Here is a 15,200-nt window from a genome sequence, read left to right as displayed (position 1 = left end):
ACCAGATTAAGGCAAATATGAAACTGGTACAGATAGTGGGTGGTATCTCCAGGATGGTGAACAAATCAATATATCGTCCACTTGGCCCTGTCATCCAAATTTATAAATCTCAGGCACGGGGGGCAGTTACTTATGGGGCTGAATTGTGGGGTCACACTTCTGCCCAAAACCTGATGATCACGGAAAACAAATTCATCAGGCAGTTGGTAGCTCTCCCACCAAGCACGCCGTTACTCCCTCTGAGACTAGACTTGAGAGTTAGACCAATTGCAGAAGAACTGGGTCTCAAACCTTTACATTTCTGGCGTAGATTATGGAGCAGCCAAGAACTCATCAATTACAGGACCGAGCTTCAGGAGTTCTTAACCCTATCAAATGCCACCCACATCCCATGGCTAAGCTACATAAAAAGGTCATGTGAGAGTCTGGCATTACATTTTATATGCTTTTACCACGCATACATTTACAACGAAATTCGTTGTAAATGCATGAATGGTAAAAGCATGTTTTTTAAAAATGTTTGGGTAAGTATGGGTATAGGGGTATATGTTTTGGGGTACTGAGGTATATGTTTTGGGGTGTTTGGGTATTTTAAGGGTTCAGATATAGGTATGGGTTTTGGGGTACAGGGGTATTTTTAGGGTTCAGGGCTAGGTTTGGGTTTTGGGGTATAGGGGTATTTTTAGGGTTATGGGGTAGGTTTGGGTGTTTTGGATACAGGGTTATTTTTAGGGTTCAGGGCTAGGTTTGGGTTTTGGGGTACAGGGGTATTTTTAGGGTTCAGGGGTAGGTTTGGGTTTTGGGGTTTGGGCTATTTTTAGGGTTCAGGGGTAGGTTTGGGTTTTGGGGTACAGTGGTATTTTTAGGGTTCAGGGCTAGGTTTGGGTTTTGGGGTACAGGGGTATTTTTAGGGTTCAGGGGTAGGTTTTGGTTTTGAGGTACAGGGGTATTTATAGGGTTTAGGGCTAGGTTTGGGGGTACAGGGGTATTTTTAGGGTTTAGGGATAGGTTTAGGTTTTGGGGTACAGAGTATATTTATAGGGTTAAGCTGGGTTAGTGTTTAAGGGTGTTGGGGTATTTTAAGGAGTAAGGGTGAGTTATGATTATGGGGTGCAGGTGTATTTAAAAGGGAGCAGGTTGGGATTAGCACACGATATGAGACATGGCATGAAGGGCGGAACGTACCACACGCCCCCAGCGTTTGACACGCCCCCAGCACACGCCCAACAGCACAACGCAGACACGCCCACAAGGGACTACTTTGCTGGCACGGTTCTTTTACCTTTTAAATGTATATGGTGGGCGTCTGCATAGCCTATGTCCTTCTGCTGCAACTACCCTTTCCAACACTGTATTGGGTGTTGTGATTGGTGCTGTGGTTTCTGAGATTACCCGCCTCAAAGGTTTGGTCTCTCTCTTTATTATATTAGTATAGATATATAATGACTGTGATTATTTGTATATCTTTGATGATCTAATAGATCGAAATAAAGATTGAATTGGTTATTGGATCTTCTTGAACTTGTCTGTACCAGGTATTATTATTTACCTGTTTCCTTACCTCATTTAAGTACATATCGCGAGACCAGATCACAACGGCCCGCCTTTGTCGGCTTGTTTGATAATCACTGAAGTGTCTTCCCTCAAGCTCTGTATAGCCGCTCATTGTTTGGGGATAATATTCTGTTGTACGTACTTCTTACTTTTTTCCTATTTATTGATCGATGACAATATTGACTGCTCAAAAGCATATATTTGTTTTGGAATATTCTGAGAGGGAACAAATTATGATTTATTTCTCAGTCTAGTCACCTCATTGTTTGATGCCATTTCTTGATTAGCAAAGAAGGCCTTATATGACTTTCAGTAAAGGTCAGAGTCTCCTTTTCAGACGTTATTTGGAAGAAGAAAATCTCCTTCTTCACTATTACTCGATATTTATTAATCAACAAATAGGGGCAGGACAAATCCTACACACTTCCTACTCTTGCGGGTAAAGACCCGCCCTAAACATTGAAAGAACTAAGAAGTTAGGCCCTTAGGAAGGTGGATTAGGTAGGGCCATATAACAATCAATAAACAAAAAAGTTGCGTGTACCACAATTATTTTTTAAGCTCTCATTATTCTTGCTTATTGGTCAAACACAAATGCTTTTTGTTTGCACTGGTATTTTATTTATACCTTTTGATTTAAATTTTTGTTTTCATTTAAAACATTTATGTATGAAAAGGAGGAACAAGATCTATTCTGTACAACATTTACAAACACATATACAATTATTTACAAAGCCAATTCGAGTCCATATTATCACTAAGACAAACTAAACATGCTACATCAAAAGTACAAAACTTTACACAAGAAAAAACAAACATTTATGACCTTTCTTGGATTGCAACTGAATAAATCAATATCCAAATGTAAGACCAAATGGTTCTAGTCCAAAGGAGCAATCAACCAAAAAATGACAAGTTTCATGAATAGCAGAAATTAATTCAAACTATCTCAGAGCAAGAGTTTAGTTTCCTTATGTTTTTATGCTCCTTTGTTGTTCCGACGAGTTTCAAATCCAGGGAAATAAATACCCAGATTTTCATCAGGGCTTTCTTGATTTTCTGTACAAAATGTATAAAAAGAGAAAAGTATTTACATGTTTGAAAAGCTTCCTCACTTTCAGTACATTCCACTAACACCATATTAGATTTAATGTTTATACCTGAATGCAATACAAATGAGCCTTTTTGTGTTTATAATTACAGGCTCTAATCAGACTGTCGCAAGTCTTTCTGAGTTGTTCTTATTACTGGGTTCACATCAATATTTTTTGGCTGCCTTGTTCAATTCCTACAAAAAATACGAGTTTGTATTTATGGGAGCCTATGTTTTATTTTTTTTTGTATGTTCTTATATAGCGCTCGATCACCGGGGAGGTATCTCGGCGCTTGCCTTGGGAACCCGTCCTGGCTTTTCCCTGTGAGATAGCCCCTACAGGGCATCCCCAAGGTGAAAGCCAGGCATCCCGCCGAGGGGGGCCATTGTAGAGATTAAGCAAGCTTAATGCACAGAGTTGCAGAGTGTGAACCCATGATTAGGTCAGGCACCAAAGCGAGAATTGTCGAGTCCGTGGACATTTGAGCTCAAGACCCTGCCGCGTCGGGAATCGAACCCTGGTCCCGGGTCTGACCTCTGCTTCAGGGTCTGCCTGCTCTAACCAGTGAGCCACACTTCTCCATGTGAGCGCAGTTTATTAATGATGGCAATTTAACTCAAAACCACGCTTACCTCAAATCTGTTATCTCACTTCTTATAGCAAGAATTGCTGCTTTGTTTCTCAAGTGCGGTTGCCACCATTTTCGTGTGTATCTACCAAAACTGGATACTGATATTAGATGTAAGGTTCGCTTTATTCCTTTACACATTCTATCACGTTTACAAAAAGCGTAGCACGTACGTTACGGGTTGCCGTGTCACGCTCGCTCTATTTTTGTTTTCGTTTTTCCACAGACGCGTTTGTTTTTTTCTTCCCCCCGTTCGCTTAAGCCAATGCTGTCGAGAAATAGATACATTTGTTAAGCTGTTCTTTGCTACATTTATACCCACATGCTAATGCGGACTGTTGATACTAAACAGAGCTAACACGTACCTCGTGGAAGGGGTTTCACAGGCCGCGCTGGTGCTCGTAACTCCTGCTTTTTCTTACTTCGTTTCCTGAAGCCGAAAAGTTTGTTTTAATTTCCCCAAAAAACTAGCAGCTATCTTAGAGCAGCATTATGTATTATGTAGGCAATAAAAGTTATGGTCTGCATTTTATGCCTCTCATTGACTGTTCAGGAACGGGCAGGAGGTGGCACTCACATCCTCCTTGGGTGCTCATGCAAACCCCTGTCACAGTGAGTAAAGGGGTTTTCAGGCGCAGAATCAGGCCACATTGTCTGGCTCTACAGAATGTCTCTTTGTATGTAGCCTTGGAGGAAAGATGTGTATATGATCCTCAGGAGTGGGAGTCGAGGGGGGTGACATCGCCTTCGGCTGCACCTCCTTTCCACCCTAGAGATGCTCTTAAACTAAAAAAATAAAATAATAGGAACACACATCAGTAACGTTGGACCAGCTGCTCTTTGCGGGGTCACCCCTAAATATTTTTTGCCTTCACTCCTCCTGTTTTCTGAAGCCATTTTTGTTGGCTCTTAGGGCTCAGTGCACTTTACCACCGCTAACCAGTGCTACAGAACTTGCGCTCTTTCCTTTAAACACGGTAAAATTGGCTTACACCCTATTGGAAAAATGTTGTAAGTCCCTTGAAATGTGGTTCTACATGCACGCAGGGACTGTAAATTAAATACTGCTAGTGGGCCTGCAACACTTATTGTGCCACCCACCTAAGTAGTCTATTGAAACAAGTGTCAAGTCCTGCCATTGCAGTCTGTCTGTGCAGTTGTAAAGCTGCCATCTTGACCTGGCAAAAGGAACTTTTTGCCAGGCCTAAAAATATTCCCTTTAATACATATGTCACCAGGATGTCACCACACATGATTTGGCATATACTTTTAAGTTTTCTATATCCTGGAATAGGTTAATACAATTAAGTATGTAATGAAAAATGTGTTGAAAAATGCATTTTTTGGCCCTTGTGTCTCCAAAATTTTCTAGGGGAGCGACCCACCCAAACTCCTCCTAGTAGTGGTAGCTATCTGCGCTTGCACGCTACACACCATACGGGGGCTGGTCTCACTTATACATTGTTCTCTCTGATTCACTACTCTTGTGTCTATTTTTGGTGCTCTATGTAAGAATGTCTGTAGGTACATATGACCAGGTAACCTGGTGGTCTTTAAGGTCAACTTCTATTTACTGTGATTTCAAAGTTGATGCACCTAAATATGTGATGAAACATGTGCTGTAAAATGCACCATTTTGATCTTTTTCCAAAATGTTCTTGGACGGTCTCGCTCGCTATGCATTGGAATTGGCTGGTCTGGTAAAATTTGCCAGGGCTGCTTTCAGTTCCCAGTCTGGCCCTGCTCCCTACACTCTCCAAATGGCACAGAGACCAGGACTGGTGCCACTATCAGAAGGAAAACATCTTTCACACTGGGGGTACCCCCTGGATATACACCAGGATTAGGGGCAAATGGTGGGACAATTATGTACACGTAAATGTATAGGTACTTTGTTTTACTGGCTATTTATTGAACATGCTGTTTTGTTTTCTTTTGCTATTGCTTCTTTTCCAAAGCTTAACAATAAATATCTTTTGTTAACCAAAAAACTCCACACTGGACTGTAGCCTTCCAGTAAAACGTGCTGTATGAAAAGAAAAGGGCAATAATGCCAGAAATAAAGAGAGTATCCGAGCACTGATATTCTGCAATACATTTGTTCAGCCTTGAGGAATAAATGGTCTGCAGAAGCCAATTAAGCCTAAAAAAGACACACCACTTGCTTTTGGAGATAAGAAAAGGAGAAATTTGAGTATCATGAAACGTTATCTAACCATGGGGTCTTAAGGCACCACTAGACAGGGGATACACTTGATAGTAGACACTGGTTGCATCAATCAGACTCTTTTTAGGATAAGAATATTGGTCTGAGTTTGAAACATCTGTCACAGGTGAGAAAGGTGTGTCAGTCAGTTTGGATTGAACATGATAATGCCATCCAAATAGGTCAAAGGTGGTTCATTTAGCCCACAATCCAATGCTGCCGGCACTACACGATGTCGGCACAAGAAAGCAGGAGCATAGGCGGGGATCTATACCCCGGAGGACGATTTCTCACCCTCTTCAATATGAAAGAAACCATTCATCCCATCATGTCAAATACAGTACTTTATTATCAGATTCGTACTACCTGTGGAGAGCAACACTCTACATTTCCTGAACCCCCTCTGACACTTCATGCCCTCTAACACATACTGACTAACGCATCCCCCCCAGAGACTAGTCACACGCTTATACGCTATCATGCAAGACAAAGCACCCGCCTGCAGCCCCTATGGCTCTGACACACTGGGCGTCGGAATTGGACTCCCCCGCCCACGGAAGAGCAATGGACCTACTGCTGTGAACAAATTGGGGCCCTCTAGCCTAATTATAGACTCTGACTCATACATTTTAAATTTCCATTTAACATGGGAGTGTCCCGCAATAGCGGATTGAAACACATTGCATCTTTCACCAGATTACTGGCCATTCACCTTCACTGAATCCATTGACTTTTGTGATAGGCCAGTTGAGGGATTTTCCACTAGACTGTCGGTGCCTCACGGTCATGCTCTTGCTCCTGGCCAAGCCTCAAATAGCCAAGCATTGGGGGAGAAACTTGCACCAAAAGGTGAGTCCTGGCTTCAGAACGCTGCATACTGGCAGGAGCAACTGGTTAACCAATGCCGCCGACCTTCTGCCCGGTAGACATTTAGGAGCCTCTTCTAATTTATCTACGATCATGAGCTCCTTCCCGCCCGTCCGGAGAGTTAATTGTGCCTGCAACCGCAAGATCTCTGACCACTGCTGCCAGAGCTCCTAACTAAAAAAGTTGTGATCAGGAGCCTTCGTCTCTCTCTTTTAATATCAGATTTCCTGGGGTAATATGTCGAAGTATTACAAATGCTGTGCCAGATAATGCCACAGTGATGTTTTTTCCACGGTGTACCTACCTTCCCTTGTATTTGTGGTCAACTGAATGTCAAGGTTCACAAAAGTGGCATAATGTATTTATAACTGTACTGATAACTCCCTATTTGCTGCTCTTAAAAAAAAAGGGATTACTTAAGTAGGCTCCACTAAAGGTCTATAAGTGTGTTGAAATATGCCTTCTGAATACAGTATTAACTAGAATCGATAAGATAATGAGATTTGACTTACAACTAGATCTTACCATAATACTATTTAGAGCCCCGTATGAGGAGCAGATATACCTCAAAAGGATATCTTTAGGCAAACTGATATCCTAGCTATTGTTGGCCGCTTTGTTAAAAATAGCTAATTTTGGAAAGGGCAGGCTACATCCCTGATGGGTAGAGATGGGTAAACATATTAAACATCTGCACCATGGAGACAATCACAGCATTGGTTAAATGACCAGCAACACAAATTTGAAAGGATATGGCAACTATCTATTCAAGACCTATTCAAGTTTTGACCATGGCCTTAACTACATGTCAAAAACAATTCAATTTTCTCGTTTAATGCTAGGTTTCTTCAGCAGAAGAACAGTCCACAGTGGAGGAAATGACTCAAAGACATGGGTGATGAATTTATTTTCTACACTCTAGAGTCTAGATCTTTGCTCCTCGATGATGCGTTATATATGCCAGAAAATATTGTATATATAATACATGAAGCGAAGGTTATGTTGATGTAATTGCAATGTTTTGTGCAAAACATGGCACAATAAGCTGTGAGACCAAATAAATATAGCAGTTAAAAATAGAAGAAATGGGGTTGGTGCCCCGTGTACTTCAAACTGGAGGGCCTTAAACTGATACAAATCAGAGGGACTGTAAAAGGCTATTTTTATTGTCGGAGGCGGGTGTTGAAAACTGCAAGCATCCTTTGGTGTTCCACGCTGGTGAGATAAGAGCATTAACCTACAGGTCTACCATCTCATCCTCTCTGGGATTGGGGAAAACTTGAGTGACTGAGTTAACCTTGAGAAATACGTGAATAATTCTCTTAGGTTTTTGGACAAGTACTATAGGTTATATTAGAGAAGACTATTTGTCGGCTTACAGTTAAAGATTCCACTATGGACAGAGGGCAATTGGGTGAAATTTGAAAGAAAGGATGCTCTACGCCTCGGAGTCATCATTGCAGATAACATGACCAAAATATCTGGTTCAGTTAAAGCATCTACAGGATATTCCTACCGCTTTACAAGATTATCTTGGTAAATTATTTGTGTTCTACATTTCCGAGGATGTTTTATATTGCAGATAACTGAGGTAATCATATGTAGGACTTTGTGAACATCCTGCCAACATGCTAGTAATATATTCTCCACGGAGGTAAACAAGAGCAAAATCCTAATTGAAAACCCCAATTTGCTGTTTAGTTTATATTTATGTTTTAATTCAAGCTTCGCTTATTCGTTTGGTTACAAAGATTATTATTGCTTTGAACAGAAAGGCAAATTTAATAAATGTCTTCACGTCATTGTCTTGGTCTTTCCAACATTTGAGTTTCATATCTTAGAGAGACTTACGAACTGGCATGCAAACAGAAGTTCAAATGGTGAAAACCTGGCAGAATCCTGGACATGACTGCAAACAGCTTACAACAGTAGGTTCCTGCCCTGTTGCTTCCATAAACTTGGAGGGCCTTTAGCAACAATGATTTGAGTGTTATACTGTTTCTCTCTACTAAGCAGTCAGTCTGCAAACGATATATGGAGGCATTTGCTTAATTCATAATGAATAGCATATGCCATAATTCTGAATACAAATGGTGCTCCTTGGTTGATAAAGAGGTTCTTGGGGATAGTTGCCTAAAACTGTAAGGATCCCATGTCTTGGGCTACTGTGGTAGTCTGCACCGAATTTAAAGGAGTGACTGCCTTGGGTAGTGTAATGTACTAATGCGAGAATGTATTTAATACCCACCCTAGCACAGAGCATCTGATAAAGAGGTTGTAACTGTGTTTTAAATACTTGTGATGAGTTATTTGATTGAACATTGCACTGTCTGAAAATATTTCAGGCAAAAAATAAAAATCTTTATATTAGAAATCTGTGTTTCCAGACCAGACTACCTCCTGCACGCAGGTTATCTGAAGGGTTGGGGTACAATTAATTGTTTAAATTTTGTTGATGTGGAAAACATTATTGCCTGTAAGAATCAATTTTCCTTGAAAGAAGAAGATTTTACCCTAAGATGAACAAGCATTTACAATGCAATAGGTCTCTCAGTTGCGCGAGTTTAAGCTATTGGCATTGTAAATGACACTGCCTTTTATTTATGTTTTTAAAACAAAAACAAAAATAAAAGGCATTGTTATTTGCAATGTCAATAGCTCAAACGTGTAAATGCAAGACCTGTTGCATTGCAAATGCCTGTTTTTATTGTGACACTTGGGTCATGTTTGGCACATTCTAATTCAGTCAGTAAAACTCATTGCATTACTCATGACGGTTTGCCACATTTCCGTAAGCTTTTGTGATTTTTTTGTAGAAGGACCAAAACGTCTTTAAAATCAAAGCGGCAAAGAGATCACCTCGACCCATTAAAAAAAAAGCTCTTAGGTTATAGTTCAGCCAAAAGTCTTATCAGGCACACTTAAATTCCACACACGTGTCCCTACACTAGTCCCTTTCTTCAGAAAACATTGAGGGACTCCCAACATTAAGTCTCGATTATTCATCCCACACAATATTAAACCTGTGAAGTAAAACAAAAATGCAATGATCTTACCTTGCAATGGGAACAACAAAGTGGTTCATGGGGTAGAGGTCACCCTACTACCACTGATACCCCGCTCCCTACACCCATTAGATCATAGCTCAAAGATCGATACTTTTCATGTTAGACCGTTAGCTGCTCTGCTGCCAGTTTGGAAATGTAACATGACAGTTGCTGCTGATGTATATTGATTTGCTGTCTCAAGTCCACACCTTCCACGGTCGGTGAACTGAGTACTAATAAATAGGGCATAGTATCAATCACCTGTTAATTACAGCGCCTAGAAATGGTATAAGCGGGCATGCAGTGTCACATATGAAACTGGGAACGTCTCATTCTGAATTTGCAGAATTCTACGACGCCTTGTCACCCTGCTGGAGCTGTACTTGGATTTACTGCCCTATATTAAGAAATTAATACATCGAATAAATGTGTGCTCTCGCCGTCATGCGGTGCAGTGGTCGAAGTGGGGGAAAAAAAGTAGGGGAACTGTGGGTGGAGCATCAGGGGGCAGGAATAATGAGGGTTGGGTCAGTGGGCGGAGTCAGAGGTGTGGCCAGAAAGAGCAAAACATCCCAATTTTTACAATGTTTGGCATTTCACTGATGAGTTACAGCTTATAACGCTATTCAATGCAACCAATAGGTACACTTCTATCCAAGAGCACTGTGCCATTTTGTCAGCCTAGCTCCAACGCAGTTGTAGGAGAGTAGGGTCTGCAATCCTATGATCACCCAGATTTTTTGCTTTTGTTTCACTGGTTTACGACTTTCTCTGGCTATGGGCCTGCCAATCAGACCCACAGCCTGGCTGTTCTCTCTCTAAATTACAACGTGTACCCTAGGTGCATTTACCAATTGGTACTGAGCCACCTTATCAGACCCTGTAACTCAGGGCATAGGTGTACCCAGGGCCTACCAGGGGCTGAAGCATGTATTATGCCACCCCTGGCTGGCCTCCTAAATTTGACACAACTGGCTGCATGACAGCTGGGGCAAAGTCGTGTAATCACCCTTTGCTGTAGATATAGTATACCTATATCTAACCCTAAAATGGACACACAGATTCCTATCAGTCACTCCTATGGCAGGCCTTGACAATCCTGAAGGCAGAGTGCTTGGAATCGTGTGAGATGGTGCTCTGGCATGAGCTGAGCCTGTCTGCAGCTTGCGGAACCAAGTCCTAATAGCTGTTCCATGATATCGCATACCATATACTCTTAAGTGCATTATAATCCTCGCGGTTAAATGCTATCTTTGGTATTGCTTTATCAAAACATGTCGAGTAAGGTGTCATACGAATTGGAATACTAACCCCTCGCCAATTCTGGCGACGGGGTTAGCATTCCACCCTTCTAGAGGGACACGACATGTATGTAACTGTGAACCCCGGTTAAAGTTAACTGAAGCCTCAGCTCCACAAAATGGATGCTGCCACCACAGACACGAGTCTGACCCCCTGCAGCTGGGAGTCCTTCCAGCGAGGGGAGCCTGGACAAAGGGTTTCCTGTCGAGGGCGGTGCTAGCACTGTCCCAGACAGGGTTTTGTGTATCCTGGGTAGGCAGGGCTTTACAGGAAGGTGACTGCTGAGTGGCACCCCGGTGCTCACTACGCATAGGCCGGTCAGAACCAGTTCCAGGGGCACACCAGCCCCTGGCCTGGGGAAAGTCCGGCATGGGAGAGGGGTGTAACCACCCCCCTCCTAGTCCCACCCATAGGCAGGACCTAGTCACCGGGTCAGCCCCCTTTTTTAGTATAAAGATAGGAGCGGGCCCCTGTTCAAATTAGATCATCTTTGGAATCAAGACACGACTTTCTGCGAAAGGACATCAAGATTTCTTCTTCAAGATTCTCCCTTGTGACTAAGGAGTAGTCACCCTGCTTCAAGCAGGCACCATCCTAAGAACACTGCGGTCTGCTGCAAGTCCTTCCTCCGGAATCCGACGACACAGCTCGACGAGACCCGGCTTCCCTGGCACCTCTGACCTCTACTCACCTCTACAGCAAAGCTGAGAACTGTGAGTGCGACGAGACCTCGAGGGACCGACGATCGCCAAGACTGCACGACTTCTTTGCAACAAGCCCACCGAGTCTTCCACTGGTGAGTGCTTTGGGGTCCGAGAAGCCCCAACCCTGAGCAGCTCCAGCACCGAAGATCAGCCCTCCAGCATCTCCACGATCTGCGTGGGGCCCTTCTGCTTTTTGCTGCTCACCGCGTTGTTTGGCTACTAGCCGGCTGGCTTGTGGCCTTCTCAACGACGCCCGACGACATCACTGCTTCTGGTCTGGTTGCTCCAGGCTGGCCCTTGCTTCCTTCTTCAAGAGAGGCACCCCGGACCCTCATGGTCCACTCCAGACGCCATTTTGAGTCCACCGCGTGGGCTTGAATTTGCCAAGGCTTTGTTGCCCAATCCTGGGTCCAGCGACGCCGACAGCTTCATCCATCGTGGGACAGCTCGCTCCTCCATCCTGGTCGCCAACAACGCCTCCGGGTCCGTGAGATCTGCAGAGCACAGCGTCACCCACTCACCTAGTCGAGGTGACTACCATCCGGTGCCCTCCTGGTGCCACCTGACTACTGGCTAGTAGTCACAAACTTGGTCCCCTCTGCTTTCAGGTGTCATCTATCTTCAAGATCCAGGCTTGGATCACTTCGAACTCTCTTCACTGGTCGCCTGCCAGCATCTTCCTTCCAGGCTCCTGGTCCGTCTACGAGGATTCCCGACGTCTTTTGAGACCTATGCAGCTGCAGCCCCTGGGCTAGGTAACTTCGGCATTTCGGTGCCCCAGCATAGCCTCACTATCCAAGGGTCAGGATCCACTTTCGTTTTCCTCCTACCAGGTCGGGTTCGCCCGAGAACACTAACTTTCTGAAATCTAGCTACCATAGACTTTGTCCCGCAACCCGCGTGAGAGTGCACACTCTGCACCCGAGTCCCCTAGGCCTCCTAGAAGTAATCTGAAGATTCTATAGTCAAGACCTAGCGATTCCAAAGCCTATTAGTACTGTACTTACCTGCTAGTAATTTCGCATTCCACTTTCAGAGTATATGGTTTTCCGTGCCCCTCGGGCATTTGTATATACTGTGCTAACTTAAGTATTTTCGTAAAAGTTTTGTTTTGTGCTTAGTACCCTGTCCTCATAAAGAGTACAGGGCTGTTGTGACTTTAATAAATACACTGTTTATTTTCATAACACTTGTGTGGTGTCCTTTCACTGGGTGTTCAAGGGGTACATGTGTGGTATAACAGCTGGCTTAACACGCCCTCTCGAGTCTTTAGCCTTAGACTGCTCGTATCCATGCTACTAGGATAGCTGGTCTATAAGGTTGACTTACAACCAATCATCAATAAGGGTTGTTTGGACTGATACAAAGTGTTCACTAGAATAGTGAACATTATATATCAGGCCAACTTCTCACATTGGTGAGCAGCGGTTGGGATTTGAGCTTGCTGTTGTTCTACCACACGTATCCTAAGAATATCTTGTTGAAAGATCACATAAGTACTGTTAGGTACATATAACTTAGCTTAGAATACTCTGAGTTCTACTGAACCAGCTGTTGCAGCTCCTCAAGGCTTAGCACACCTTGGCTGCAACTCTTAGCAAGGGATCAGTAGGTAAACCCATAGTGTAGGTAGGTGCATCACTTACACCACACTAGAAGCATGTCTAACCTAGGAGAGTCTACTGAGACCCCTCTGATGGTTGAGGACCCTCCACAGGCCTCTTCTAGATATGCAGCCCTTAGTTTCCAGGAGATGAGACAAGTGTGTACCTCCAGGAAGCTAAAACAGGGGTCTAACCCCACAATCCCATTTCTGATAGGTCTCTTAGAGACTTATGATGCTAGAAAGGCTGAGAAACTTCTTAGCTCTTCTCATCCAGAAGGGGACATGCCAGCCCTAGAAGGAACCAGGGGTGACCCAGATCTCATCCATCTCTCAGGTGAGGAGGATGATGATCAGGAGACATCTGGGGACGAGGCAGACAAAGGTCCGGAAATGGTTAGTCAGCTAACTAGGGACAACTTAAGCAGGCATGAGAGTGACACTAGGAGAGCCCTAGGACCTCTCTCAGGTCAGCTTAACATTGGGAATGGACGAGTTAGGTCTCTCTCAAGAGGCTCTAACAGATCCATTCGAACCAATAGCTCTCAGGCCTCTGCTCTGAGGAGGATGACTTCCCCTCAGAGGAGAGTTTATGAAGCCAAGGAAAGGGAAGTCAATCTGAGGATTGCCAGGGAAGAACTTGCCCTGGCCAAAGAAAGACTTGCCTTTGCTAGAGAGCAGGAATTGAGTGGGTCAAAACCCACTGGTGGCAGCATTATACCTAGCAATAGGGAAAGGAGTTTTGATACAAAACACCTGAATAAGATAGTGCCCCCCTTTAAGCAAGGGGATGACATCCACAAATGGACTACTGCTCTGGAGAGGGCCTGCACTGTGCAAGGTGTTCCCCAGAGTCAGTGGGCAGCTATCTTGTGGCTCTCCTTTGAAGGTAAAGGTAGAGATAAGCTCCTCACTACTAGAGTGGAGGATGCTAACAATTACCAAGTCTTGAAAAATACACTGGTTGATGGGTTTGGCCTAACCACTGAGCAGTACAGGGTGCTGTTCAGGGATACCCAGAAAACTCAGTCTCAAGATTGGTCTGACTTTGTAGATTGTGCCACTAAGGCTTTTGAGGGCTGGTTGCTGGGCAGTAAGGTTACTGATTATACAGGATTGTACAATTTGATGATGAGAGAACAAATTTTAAACAATTGTCAGAACCAGTTGTTGCATCAGCATCTTGTTGACTCAGATCTGACCTCTCCCCAAGAATTGGGAAAGAAGGCAGACAGATGGGTTAGAACAAGAGTTAAACAGAACCAGGGCCAGAATCAAGGTGGTCAGAAGAAAGCAGACCAGAAGGGTAAAGATTCTAAAGGGGAACAAAATGACCAGAAGTCTTCGACAGGTCCCCAACAACCCAAAGAGGGTGGGGGTCAGGCTCTCCAGAAGAAGAAAGATGGCCAGTCCAAAAGGTGGTGCCAATACTGCAAAAGTAAAACTCACTGGTTTAGTGAGTGCACCAAGAAAGGAGGAGGGCAGACTCCTGCCACTGCAGCCCCTAAGGCACCTGTGCCCCCTAGTACAGTCAGCAGTGGTAGTGCACCTCCCAAGGGTTTAGTTGGGTTAACCTTGGGTTCTGAGGGGTATGACAACTTAGTTGGCACACTCACTGAGGCTGTCCTTGTCTGTACAGGGGATGCAGATGTATCCCCTGATGTCAGTCCCAATACTTTGGGCAAATACAGACCAACACCTTTAATAAATGGAAGAATGGCTCAGGCCTATAGGGACACTTGTGCCAGTGTCACAATGGTGACACCTAACTTTGTGGACCCTGGACAGATCATGCCAGGTACAGATTTCCTGGTGACCAATGCAAGCAATGTCACTACCAGTCATAGTATGGCAATTGTTGCTTTCTCCTGGGGAGGGGTAAATGGCCAAAAGAAGGATGTTGTTAGCTCAGACCTCCCAGTAGATTGTTTGTTGGGCAATGATTTGGAGTCATCACAATGGTCAGAAGTGGAGCAGAGGACTCACATGGAGATGTTAGGTTTGCCAGCACATGTGTTTGCTGTGACCAGGTCACAGGCCAGAAGATGCCCCACTGAACAGGTGCTGGATCCTGGAACAATGGACCAGACACCTTCCAAGAAGAAGAGCAGTAGGGTTAAGGCATTGCCTTCCCCCTTGCCCCAGGTTGAGGATCAAGTCTCAGAGGAGGCTGACCTAAGAGAATTGAGGGAAAC

The 15,200-nt window shown here is 44.0% G+C and overlaps 1 protein-coding gene across 1 annotated transcript in view; it reads right to left on the bottom strand.

Annotated features, from left to right (window-relative positions):
• Nucleotides 1-2,157: 2,157 nt before the first annotated feature.
• LZIC (leucine zipper and CTNNBIP1 domain containing) overlaps nt 2,158-15,200 on the bottom strand; it is a 223,876-nt gene continuing 210,833 nt past the window's right edge. Inside the window, exon 8 of the mRNA XM_086921382.1 lies at nt 2,158-2,613. The gene's annotated coding sequence lies outside the window, so the exon portion shown is untranslated. The remainder of the gene's footprint in view (nt 2,614-15,200) is intronic.

The sequence above is a fragment of the Lissotriton vulgaris genome, chromosome 5, assembly GCF_964263255.1.
Source record: "Lissotriton vulgaris chromosome 5, aLisVul1.2, whole genome shotgun sequence".
Taxonomy (NCBI): Eukaryota; Metazoa; Chordata; class Amphibia; order Caudata; family Salamandridae; genus Lissotriton; species Lissotriton vulgaris.
This window is presented reverse-complemented; position numbering and strand designations above follow the sequence as displayed.